The following is an 11466-nucleotide window of genomic DNA, read 5'->3' as shown; positions in this document are numbered from 1 at the left end:
CTCTTATAGGTAGAGGGTTCATGAACAGCCTGACATCAAATGCCAGGCAAAGGGGTTATTGTTCCTAAGCCAAGTTACTGATAAACAGGTTAATATCCATTCTGTCCAGGTTCACAGCTGGCTAATGGGTTGATTGGTTCTGTGTGTCGATCCACTGCAAGTTTCTCTCTGACTTCCCCACCAGAAGATGATGCTTGAGGCAGCCCTAGAGAACCCGCTTGAGTTCACTGCTTACTCCCTCTCATAGAGTACGTAATAAGTCTTCAGAAGTAACTTATAGAGAACAAAGCACTCTAAAATCCTATATAAGTGGTGAGAAGTTTAATTTTTAATAAACTGAGCACACAGTGACCAATATGTCAGAAAGTACTAGTTATTGTCAGCAGTAACAGAAATTTGTAGTCAGTGGTTTCCAGGAGAAATATTTAAAAAGCAAAGACACTCATAATAGTCTTTTGGGTAACGCTGTTTATCTTCCTCTTGGTTTTATCTACTGGAACATTTGAAACTCTTCTCACTTCCGCATGCCTGCATCCAACACAAGCAACTGCACAATGCACCTACACACACACGGAAATATCAGTGGACAGAAATGTAACTCACTATAATCTGAGAATAGCCATTTATATTTTCAAGATCAGAAATTTGGAACAAAAATTACCACCTTTCCCCATTTTCATTGTTAGTAATCAACTGAGAATTTATGCAATTATTCAGAAATTACTCATTTGAGTCTGAAAACAATATTGTAACAGAAAAATATTAGAAATAATATATTTAAATAGTATTACAGCTTGAGTGATTACGTTTGTTGACAGCAAAAACAACTTATTGTCTTTTCATTGTACATATCCTATATGTATTGTGCCTACTAATGTACTTTTTTGTTATATAGTTATTTGATCAGGGGAGCTAAATAGTACATATATCTGCATGCAACAAAATTTCATTAGTTTATTAGTTTGGTGTGATATCTCATTTTATTTGCAATAAAGTGAATAACTAGTTTAACTGAATTGTGGGTATAACAAAGAAAATCGTTTGTTATTCTCTAAATTTTGGCTTTGCATTCTATAATATTCAGGGTTAAATTTGAGTCTGCTGCCATAAAATGAGACCTGATATTCTTGCCATTCCCATCCATTATTATTCCCTAAAGGAAAATAATAGCGATAATGGTCCTGGGACCAATGATATTAAATGAAAAAGGATTATTTTCTTTTCATTTCTTCAGACTAAACTGAGTATCAATAACACTTTCCAGATATTTTTTGTCGTACTCCACAGTGCAAAAAATAACTGGGAGATCAGAAATCAGATATGTAAGTTCAGTTCACCCACAACACAGAGTCATACACCTGCATATACATCTTCTTCTTCCTGAGTATCTTGTTTTTATACTTTTTAAAATGGAAAGGAGATGGACATCAGGATACACTGGATATAGTTCTATTCTTAGGAACCAAACTGGCAGGGAGGGAGATATTAACAAAAGAGGGGTCCTCCAATTATTGCAATAGGGTATAGAAGATAATTAATAGCAGAAGCATGGGATCTTGTTCAATAATAAGAGATGTGCTATAATTCCGGACAGGGTTTTGTCTTTATAAATACTACATATCAAATTAAATCTTAAGAATCAGCATACATAGAGGACATAGTACATCTCAGATTTGTTTCTTTTAATTCTTTACTTGAAGTTAGTTTCTATGAACCTCCAAACATCCAGTAGAACTTCAAATTTCATTATCACAGTTAAAGTATTTTCAATAATTTAGCCTATAGGCATTAAGAGCATATATACTGGTGACAGCTTCCCTGAATTTTGACTCTACTTCTAACAATTACTTAGTGGCTTGGGGCAAGTTATTAAACAACCCTGTACATCAGTATCCTGATCTGCAAAATGGGTATTATAAGCTGATTTCTATGTTGAGGCCCTAACCTCCTGTACCTCAGATTGTGACTGTATTTGGAGATAGAGATTTCAAAAAATAATTAAGTTTAAATGAGGTTATATGGAAGGACCCTAATTCAACCTGACAGGTGTCAGGAAAGAAGCTATCTTTGTTCTTAGGCCTCTGACTGATTAATAGAGGCCCATTCACATTATAAAGGTAATCTTTTTTACTTTAAATGAATTGAGTATAAATATTGATCACATCCATAAATACCATTACAATAACATCTAAACTAGTGTTTGATCAATCTGCTCCATAGCCTAGACTAGTAGACTTGTAAAATTATCCATCACACAGAGAAATTTAAAAATATGTTAATTATGAACATTTGTCTCATTTACATAATAATTAGTTATAGGACCAGGGGAAAGAGTGCCATGATACAATTGCAAAAACATCTGACTTCCTAAATCCAAGGTTTTTGGGTTACAGCAAAAAAAAAGAAAAAAAAAAAAGCATTTACCTTGATTTTAAAATTGGAGGTATTTTTAAGCTGATAGGTGTAAGCTGATAGTCTCAATGACAGCAAATCATCTAGACTTTCCACTTCAATATTCTCATCCTGAAGTAAATGTTGTGATCTCTGTATTGCCTAAGTTATGGGGCTATTTAATGAACAATGACATTGTGGGTTTAAATATTCCTTGTTTTGTGCAGGTATTTTCCTAGGTAGTTTTTGCTACATATAATAATTCACAATGCCAAGAAATATGATTTGTTTAGTACCAAGTTTCCAGAAGACAACAAAGTGTGGTATTGAATGAAATCACATAAGATCAGAGGCAGATCCATTGTTCCAGTAACCAGAAAAAGTTCTTTGAGAAGTGATTAGTAAAGGCCTCACTAACCCAACAGGAAGAAGACCTGCAGGGCTGGGGAAGTCACCTGGCTCGTCCAGGTAATGGTGTAGGCTGTTTAATGTGATACAGAATCAGAGTCACGTTGGTCACAGTTTGGTGGATTCCTGGCCATTACTTTTGGTCCTTCTACTTGAAATCACAAAAGCACAAAGAAGGAATGGTTTGGAAGTTTATTTTATGTAATGAGGGAAAATCTGATGAAATACTTTATACTTTCTGCTTGAATTTCATATTTATAGCCTTTTGTTACTTGATACTATTTACTCTTGAGTTCTGCTTTTTACTTCATTGATTTTCATTATCTGATAAATAATTAATAGTGATATACTTTGACAAGTTGTGTTTCCTGCTTTTTAGGTAAGAATAAAATAGATTTAACTTGTATTTTTTAATAATACAAAAGCACTCTTCAGACACTAATTACACATATCTTCACTGAAAATTAAATATAGATGTAGAATTTATAAGGATTTATTTCTTCTCATCATGAGTTAAACCTTGCTATGTGTTTGCAAGTCCACTTCTTTCATTTTACTCTTTTTCAAGATGTTTATATTTAATAAAAAATATTACTTTAACACAAAATACCTGAAAATTCTAAGATATAAATTTTGATTTCCATGGTTACATCATGGTATCCTCCATCAATTTGGGGATAGGTTCAGGAATTGAACACATTTCTTTAACTTACTTAACTCCTAATAACATGTGTTAATGATCATTTGTCCTGAAAATTCTCCATAGTTAGAATGACAAAATACTTTGTCAAGCAAAATAGGGCACATGGTTAAATTATGTGCTGAAGGACTGAGGATGAAATTGAAAATGTAAAACAAAGACCATTCTGAAAAATGCAAAACTAATGTATCCCTACTTAGTTACAAAGGTAACTATCTGATTCAATGTCTTACATGTTAAGGAGACTTCTCAAGAAGTCTCTGAAGAAGAATAATATACCTAATTATGTAAATCCCAAATGGGTCATAAAAATCTATTCTATTTTTCATATTTCTTCAAGATTCTTGTGTGGCCATTAATGATCAATCATAGAATACACTGTTATTGAGTACCTACTCTATTATAAAAATGAATTGGCCAAAAATCCCTCTGCTCAAGAAGCTAAACAGCTAGTAATGAATCAATAATTATAACTTAAATAAAATGTACTCATATCTTATTTTAAAGTAAATAAAGCGAAGTTAAAGCAAAAGAAGCAATAAAAACAGAAAGGAAAACTTTATTTTCCAAATCCTAAGGCAGAGATAATCTCTGTAGTATGTCTTGAAGATAAAGGAAGAGATTTATTATCTTCAATGTCCAAAAGAATACTAATACCTTTTCAAAAAGTAAAAGTCCTATATGTTGAATAAAAACAAATTAAGATTAGAAGACACATATTAATCATAATTACTTACATTTTTCTATCTCACTTCCCAGGCACTGTTTGAGATATGATGATCATTTACCACAATCATCAAATCATCATCATCAAAAATATAAATATTTATTCTAATAGCCCTCAAGATAGACACTATAATTCTCAGACATATAAAAGCACAGAGATTTGTGGGCAGCAATATCTATGATGCTTTTAATTTTAAAAAGTGAAATACGCTTTGAAACGCAATGATGGCCACTATATGATACATATCCTATATGTATTGTGCCTACTAATTGCGCCTACTAATGTATATAATAATTACATATAAAAATAATAACTATATAATAATAATTGAGAGAATGGTTATGGATGGCAAGTACCTTCTTTCTACTGAAACTGAAATACAGTCCATGATAAAATAATGTGTTAACCATAAATTATTTACATATTTCTCTGATCATTTGAAAAATTACATTTGAATGCAAAATATTAATGTATTGTATACAGTACATTTTATTTGGTAGAGGGTGTTTAATGTTTTCATAGCTGACAAAAAATATATAAAGTTATATGCTGGTGCCAAATTGTAACTCCTCATAATTTTAATGTGTTGCAACATGGAAACTAAATGGACAAAAATTCTACATTATCTCAGGCAGTTTTAGGTGATTGATTGTGTATAAGTTGATTTTAGAAGATCTAGATGAGTAGAGTACTAGCAGAAAGCAATTCTCCCTTTTCCCACCGTCTTCCACTACCACACTATTTTCACCTATAGGGGGTTCGAGTATCCTAGTTTGCATGGGACTTGCCGCGTTTTAGCACTGAGAGTTTTCTGTCCCAGGGAAATACTTACATCCTAGCAAACAGGGACTGTTGGTCACCCTAAGACTAGGAGTGAAGCAGAGCATCTCAGGTCAGCTTGTTGCTGTGCCTCCTCAAAAAGCTGCCACAGATTCATGGGGAAATATTCAACACTACTTAGATGGCACTAAAATCTAGATGCACTGGAACATTATCACAGAAAACTTAGAGTTGTAATATTGAGGCCCACATTACCCTTAAAGAATATCTAAGAATAATAAAGATGAAACACCATTAGAATAAATGGGAGGTTAATACAGTGTCTCCATGGGTGTTTTTAAAAAATCTTAACTAAAACTTTTGTTAGGAATACCCAGTAATAAACTGTTAATACGGACATCTGTTGAGCATTTAGATGGTAACTAGACACATAAAATTTTAATCGGAAGTTTCTTCAGTATTTAAGACTATATTGCTATCAACATATTTTTCATAAAGAAAGCCATGCACTACTGTCAGTTATATTTATTACACGAAGGAATGTTTTAATATAATAATGCAGATGTCTTCATTCTATAAACCCCAATGGTACTTAAAGCTAGGATTTTATTACTTGTGCTGAGGGCCAAACAAAGCTATAAGCCTGTTAAATTCTAAGTGAGCTACTGCTGTTGAGTTGTGCACATCTGAGTTGTAAATTACAATATAAGGTAATCAAATATGTATACAAATGGTAGTCATGGAAGCAGTATCCTGGATTCGTAAGATTTCATGAGAAATCAAGAAAGGAATTTATAAACATCAGCACTCTGCTCTGGGTTTATGAAATTCTCTTTCCAAACTATGATAACAGTGTTATAATAACTTAAGAAATGGTCTGTCAATCAGCACCACCTACGTTGTTCTCCTCTTTATAATCTCTCCTTCATTCACGACCTATTTCCAAAACAATCGTCTTAGCCAGCCTGCTAACACTCAACTTCTACTAAGAGTGACCAAATGCTCCACATAGTATTATTATAAAGATGTTAAAACCATTACAAAGGATCTCTCCAATGACATTTTGTAACATGCAGAGCACTTAGAAACACCAGTAGCAAAATAACAGATTTAAAAGATGGGAAATTCTGTTTTCAGGTAGAAAAAAGTAGCAAAACAGCTGAAATAAACCACACTGAAACACGGAATTTTACATATGTGTGTATATAAAGTCAGTAATAAATATGAAAATAAACAGGCTGTTTACTCCTAATGCATTGCTAGTCCTTACATAACCATACTATGCACTCTTCCATAAGAAAAAATAAAATTAAACATTGCATATCATGTGAGCATTAAAACTGTACCAATGGAACAAAAAATAAACCCACATTTTTGTCTCAATATTCTTAGCAACTATATTATGAATATGTAATTTCTGGAGTGGACTATTTATTAAAACATATATTATTAAAATGAACAACAGTGAAAGAATGTGACCCATATCTTAATGCTGTAAACTGCCTCCAATAATCCTTTACAAAGCTTAGGTTTGCTACGTTTTACACATTTGGAGAAAATCTGTATAATTACACTTTTATAAAATATGTCTCCTAACATATATGGACCTTTGGGGTAAGTCAGTTCTCAGATGAACTTCAGTTCTGTAGCATATTCAATAGAATAGGCAAATTAAATGATTGGAGATTCAGGTTCTTTATAATTAAAATGAAGATAATAGTAACAGATTAATTGAACTGCTAAGAAGAAAATATGAGCTGATACTACATAAAGAGAAAAACATCATAAGTGAAACATAGGACATGAATAATTGGTAATTTAGTGTTACTAATATTTTGTTATTATTATCATGGCTATATTACTTTTATTGTCATGGAAAAAAACTGAAAAAGACACTTACCAAATATAGGAATTATAGGTGGCTATATTTCTTTGAAGAGCTTCTCTGGTAAATTCCCTGTAGAAAATGTACAACTTAAAGTGAGAAAAAATATTTTTAAAATAGGGGATCAATATGTTATGCTTTATATTCTCTCCTCTATAAAATACTTACTCATGAATTTTATATTATAAATAACTTCCAGTAAAGAATAATTTTTCACTTTGGTCTGAGAATATCATCACATAAGCATACCTTTACTAATTAAAGCCCTCACCTAGTAAATGAATGTCCGGCATTGATACTTACTAAATGCAACTTGCTAAGTAAAAAGAGCAGACACTGACTTAGTACTTACTGTATGGCTGGCACTAAGTGCTTTTCATCATTCTCCGAACAACCACACAAGGTAAGTATTGTTGTCATCTACCGCACAAAGATTGTGAAATATACCTAAAACTATGAAGCAGCAAGGAATTTAAACTCAAGAAATGTAACTCCAGAGTCTGTGATTTTAACCCCTATGGTGCACGGGCTTTTCAAGTAGTGGATGCCATTAATCATTGAAGATTATGACTGTGTCAGAACAGTTAGCATGCTTTATCCTGTCCCTCCAGTCTCAAAAAAGAGTTTATATACCAGGAAAGTGAAGTATCCTGTAAATATATCCATAGATAATCCAGTTTATCCCAATTTATGAAATAATGTTACATACCTATTTGTATTAAAAGATTTATCTCAGTTAAAATTAGGAATAAATTTATAGGAAAAGCTTTGCCATTCAGTACAGTGTGTGTCTGTGTGTGTGTGTGTGTGTGTGTGCGCGCGCGCGTGTGTGTGTTTTAAGCAAAATAATGGTGAGAAGGCAATTATTGCTAACACAGAGACAAGACATCGGGTGACACGAGGGTACTCTAACAGCGTGTAAAGTATTACTAGAAATGTTGCATATGTTTAGATAGGAAATATGTTAATATTTTCACATCTTTAAAATGTTTTGTGCACGTATTCTAAAATATGTTTTGAAATAGTGTCAGTATAATTAAGTCAACAGTTACTTGAAGATATTTACTTAAAGACAAGAAATGTTGATCATCATTTAGTTTGTTTTTGGCACAGTGCTCTATCCTCTAAGCAATACAAAGAGAAACAAATGTTCTCCCTATATAAAGGAGTTGCATAGATGGAAAATAGTGCCACTTCCTGATACAAATAAATGGAATGGTGTATGTTTTGCAAGGAAGATAATGAGTTTTTTTTTTTTTTTATGAGAAGTCAGGGTAAGAAAAAAGGAGCCAGGATATAATGAGATAGTAGCTTGAAAAATTATTTTTGAGGATAAGGGACACGTTGGTGGCAGAATCTACAAAAACAAGAGGGTAAGTGTGCAACAAAGAAAAAGAACTAATTAGTAAGCTGGAGACTAAATTTCCATCAGAAAAATTCAGAAAAGAACTCAGAGAAACTGATTTCAGAAACAGGTGGAGAAGAGGGTTATAGATAGCTTGAGACAAATATGGGAATCAAAACTCAGAGAGAATAAAGATGCAGAGAATTTTTTAATCAAGACATATGTAATTAATTCACTTGAATTCTCTTGATTTAAGAAAAATACAGAAATTCGATAAAAACTGCAGTGTGGGAGCAGAGTGAGGTTGCACTGTAAGAGTTTGGAGGTTGAAAACAACAACTGTGAACAGTTTGTAGAGTTTACGTACACATTGGACAATAGCCTGGCTGAGTGACAGAATCCTTCAAATGGTCCTGCCATGATTCAACCCTGACAGCACAAATGGGTCAGGGACACTGGAACTCTGTTAGAGGACAGCACCTTACATTCTGGCTTCATCACTTCTTGACTATGTGAATTCATTCAAAGTACTTAAAATACTCAGAGATGTATCTGTTAATTGAGGAAAATAGATGTGTTCTGTGATTCTTGGAAGATATTTTGAAGATGAAGTCAGGCCATGTATAAGCATATCTGTATGTATAAATATATAGATATACAGACATGCAAACTGCAATGCTTCATTCCAGTGTTAGCTGTTATATTCAAGGAAGAGTAGCATACAACAAAAAATTGAAAAAGAAATAGACACTCAGTTACCCAGGGCTGATAATTAGCAAGGCAGGAATCAAAGAAGAGAAGCGTGAATGAGCCTGTGCACAAGGAAGGACGTGATTGTATGGAAGGCAGAAGCAGCCAGCTAAGGGGGATGAACTCAGAAGATAAATATTGGCTGAGGAACTTCACATCATGGAGGGGGGTACAAAAGGCAGAGGAAATTGGAGATGTAGAAATGAACTGGAAATTGGTGTTAAAATGGCAAATTTCAAAATTTCAAAAATGCTTTCATGTAGAACAGTGTTAATTGGTGAAGTAAGTGACTGAGGTGGAAGTGTTTGGAGATGGAGCCATTGAAAAGGAGAAAGTAATGAATCTCCCAGTTGGGCTGGTGGTATTCAATGAAAGATGTTTTTTCTTCCTCTGTCCATACAATAACAGCTAGTATTTGTATGATGCTTTGGTTTATGAAGTCATTTTAAACAACTGTTGATTTTAATATGACTTTATTTGGTCACTACACCTTGCATGGTGGACAGAGTTTCAATGTTTCTTTGGAAAAGAAAATGAAGCTTAGAGAGATTAAAATAACTACCCAAATTCAGAATACCAGCATATAAAGAGTCAACTGCTTTGAACTTAGAAATCTGACCTTCAAATACGATACTATTTTCATGCATTAATTTACTACATCTTATTTAACATAACATTAAATTCTACATAAGAATATATTTTCCTCCAAAGCAGAAAAAATATTAGGGAAAAGAATGAGGAAATGTATGAAATGAGAAAAATGATTAAATGCTTACATATCACCAATGAATTTGCATAGCCTGAGACTAAAGACATAGTTAATATTCAAGTTCATTACTTACTGCCTTCTTCAATAGATAAGCAGATCATAACAATTCCTCAGGAATTCAAGTGTCCATGCCAGAGCAGCAATTTGCTAAGAATGTGATCAATGAACAATTTGCAATACTAAATAAATGGTACAGTTCTAGGACCAAATTCTTCTTTGGTTTTAAAATTAACCATTGTTAGTTTTAGTGTGGGGCTACTTCACAAAAAAAGATACAAAATATTTTTACAGTTTTAGGGATAAATGATATATATTTATATTAGCTGAAAACAATTAAATTTTTGTAAATTTTTATTAAAGACATAATTTAAGGTGAGGTGACCATGAAGTTCCCTGGTTGTCTCTATTGAATCTCTCTCTCTCTCTCTCTCTCTCTTTCTCTCTCTCTCTCTCTCTCATCCATGCTCCTTTCTCTCTCAGTTCTTGAATGAGAACATGACGCCTTTAACATATGATACAATTTTCTTTATTAAATAAGCTTATGTCAGGTTTGTTTTTCTTGTCTGTGATTATACCGTATCCTAAATTAGGTCTTATACAAGCTTTCAAATCTCTTTTCATATTAGAAGATAAACTTATTAAATGAAAAATATTCTAAGTTTTAAATAACTATGGCCATGAATACTATTATATAAAGCCATACTGACTTGCTAATTCAATCATTAAAATGAATTCATAAAGACAAAGCAAAAAAAAAAATTCCTTATGCATGAAGCCCTTCCTGAAGTAAAGCCACAGAATAACATTTCTCAAAACTGCAATTACTTGAAGAGAAAATTAAGAAAAAAAATTACCTCCCTACATTTGAACATAATATATTTAAAAGCAAAGATGTAATGTTTTCCTAATTCATTTTGCAATCTTTCTTCACGATCTAAATTAGACCACCTTATCACAACCTACTTTCATTTTCCTGTATAGTAGGTCACTGTAACAAAGACATCAACCAGGATTTTCCAATTCATTTAGAATTATCCAAATTGTCTTACACCTTAACCTTTTTGATCTACATAATTCCTCCTTTCTAAAATCTCTGAAAAACTAATTGCATGCCCTTCCTCCTATGAGGAAGCGTGTAAATGGAGTTTCTCACAATGTCCTCAGATATCCAGCTCAAGATATTCATAGCTAGTCGCTGGCTAAGGCAAGATATCTTGTTTTTGACATGTACATTCTTTAAATGACAAGTGAATTCACCTACCACCTAATTTCCTACGTGTGTGTATGTAGGTGTGTGTTTAGAAATGATTGTGGCAGAAAAGATGTCTACAATACAAGCACAAAGAAATCATGGAGAAAAAATATAATAAGGAAAAGGAATAGAGTTACTTGTGCCATTTTTTTCTTGCTTTTATTTATTAATTTATGTTTGCAGGGTGGAGTTTTAGACATTCTTTTCTTTCTCCTCGAATTTTTTTAAAAAGCCGTAATTAATTTAAAGAATTCTCTTATTAATAAGTATTAGTGGATTATAAAAGTTAAACACACAGTAGCAACTAGGAGAGGACTCTTCAAGCTCAATTCCCTCTCCCCTACCTCTGCCCACATCCTCAGGACTTTATGCACTTTCCCACTAGGTCCTCAGCTATAAAAACTTGCAAAAAATATTTCAGAGAATGACGCATAAGTAGCAAATGAAAAGATAGTGTTT

The 11466-nt window shown here is 32.8% G+C and overlaps 1 long non-coding RNA gene across 1 annotated transcript; it reads right to left on the bottom strand.

Moving 5' to 3' along the window:
• Window positions 1-306: 306 nt before the first annotated feature.
• LOC141409030 (uncharacterized) lies at window positions 307-7039 on the bottom strand. The gene is made up of 2 exons (XR_012427139.1): window positions 6907-7039; window positions 307-560 (listed from the first exon to the last, which is right to left on the bottom strand). It is a non-coding gene; the product is annotated as an uncharacterized lncRNA (long non-coding RNA).
• Between the last annotated feature and the right edge of the window lie 4427 nt (window positions 7040-11466).

This window comes from Macaca fascicularis, chromosome 18, assembly GCF_037993035.2.
Source record: "Macaca fascicularis isolate 582-1 chromosome 18, T2T-MFA8v1.1".
Taxonomy (NCBI): Eukaryota; Metazoa; Chordata; class Mammalia; order Primates; family Cercopithecidae; genus Macaca; species Macaca fascicularis.
This window is presented reverse-complemented; position numbering and strand designations above follow the sequence as displayed.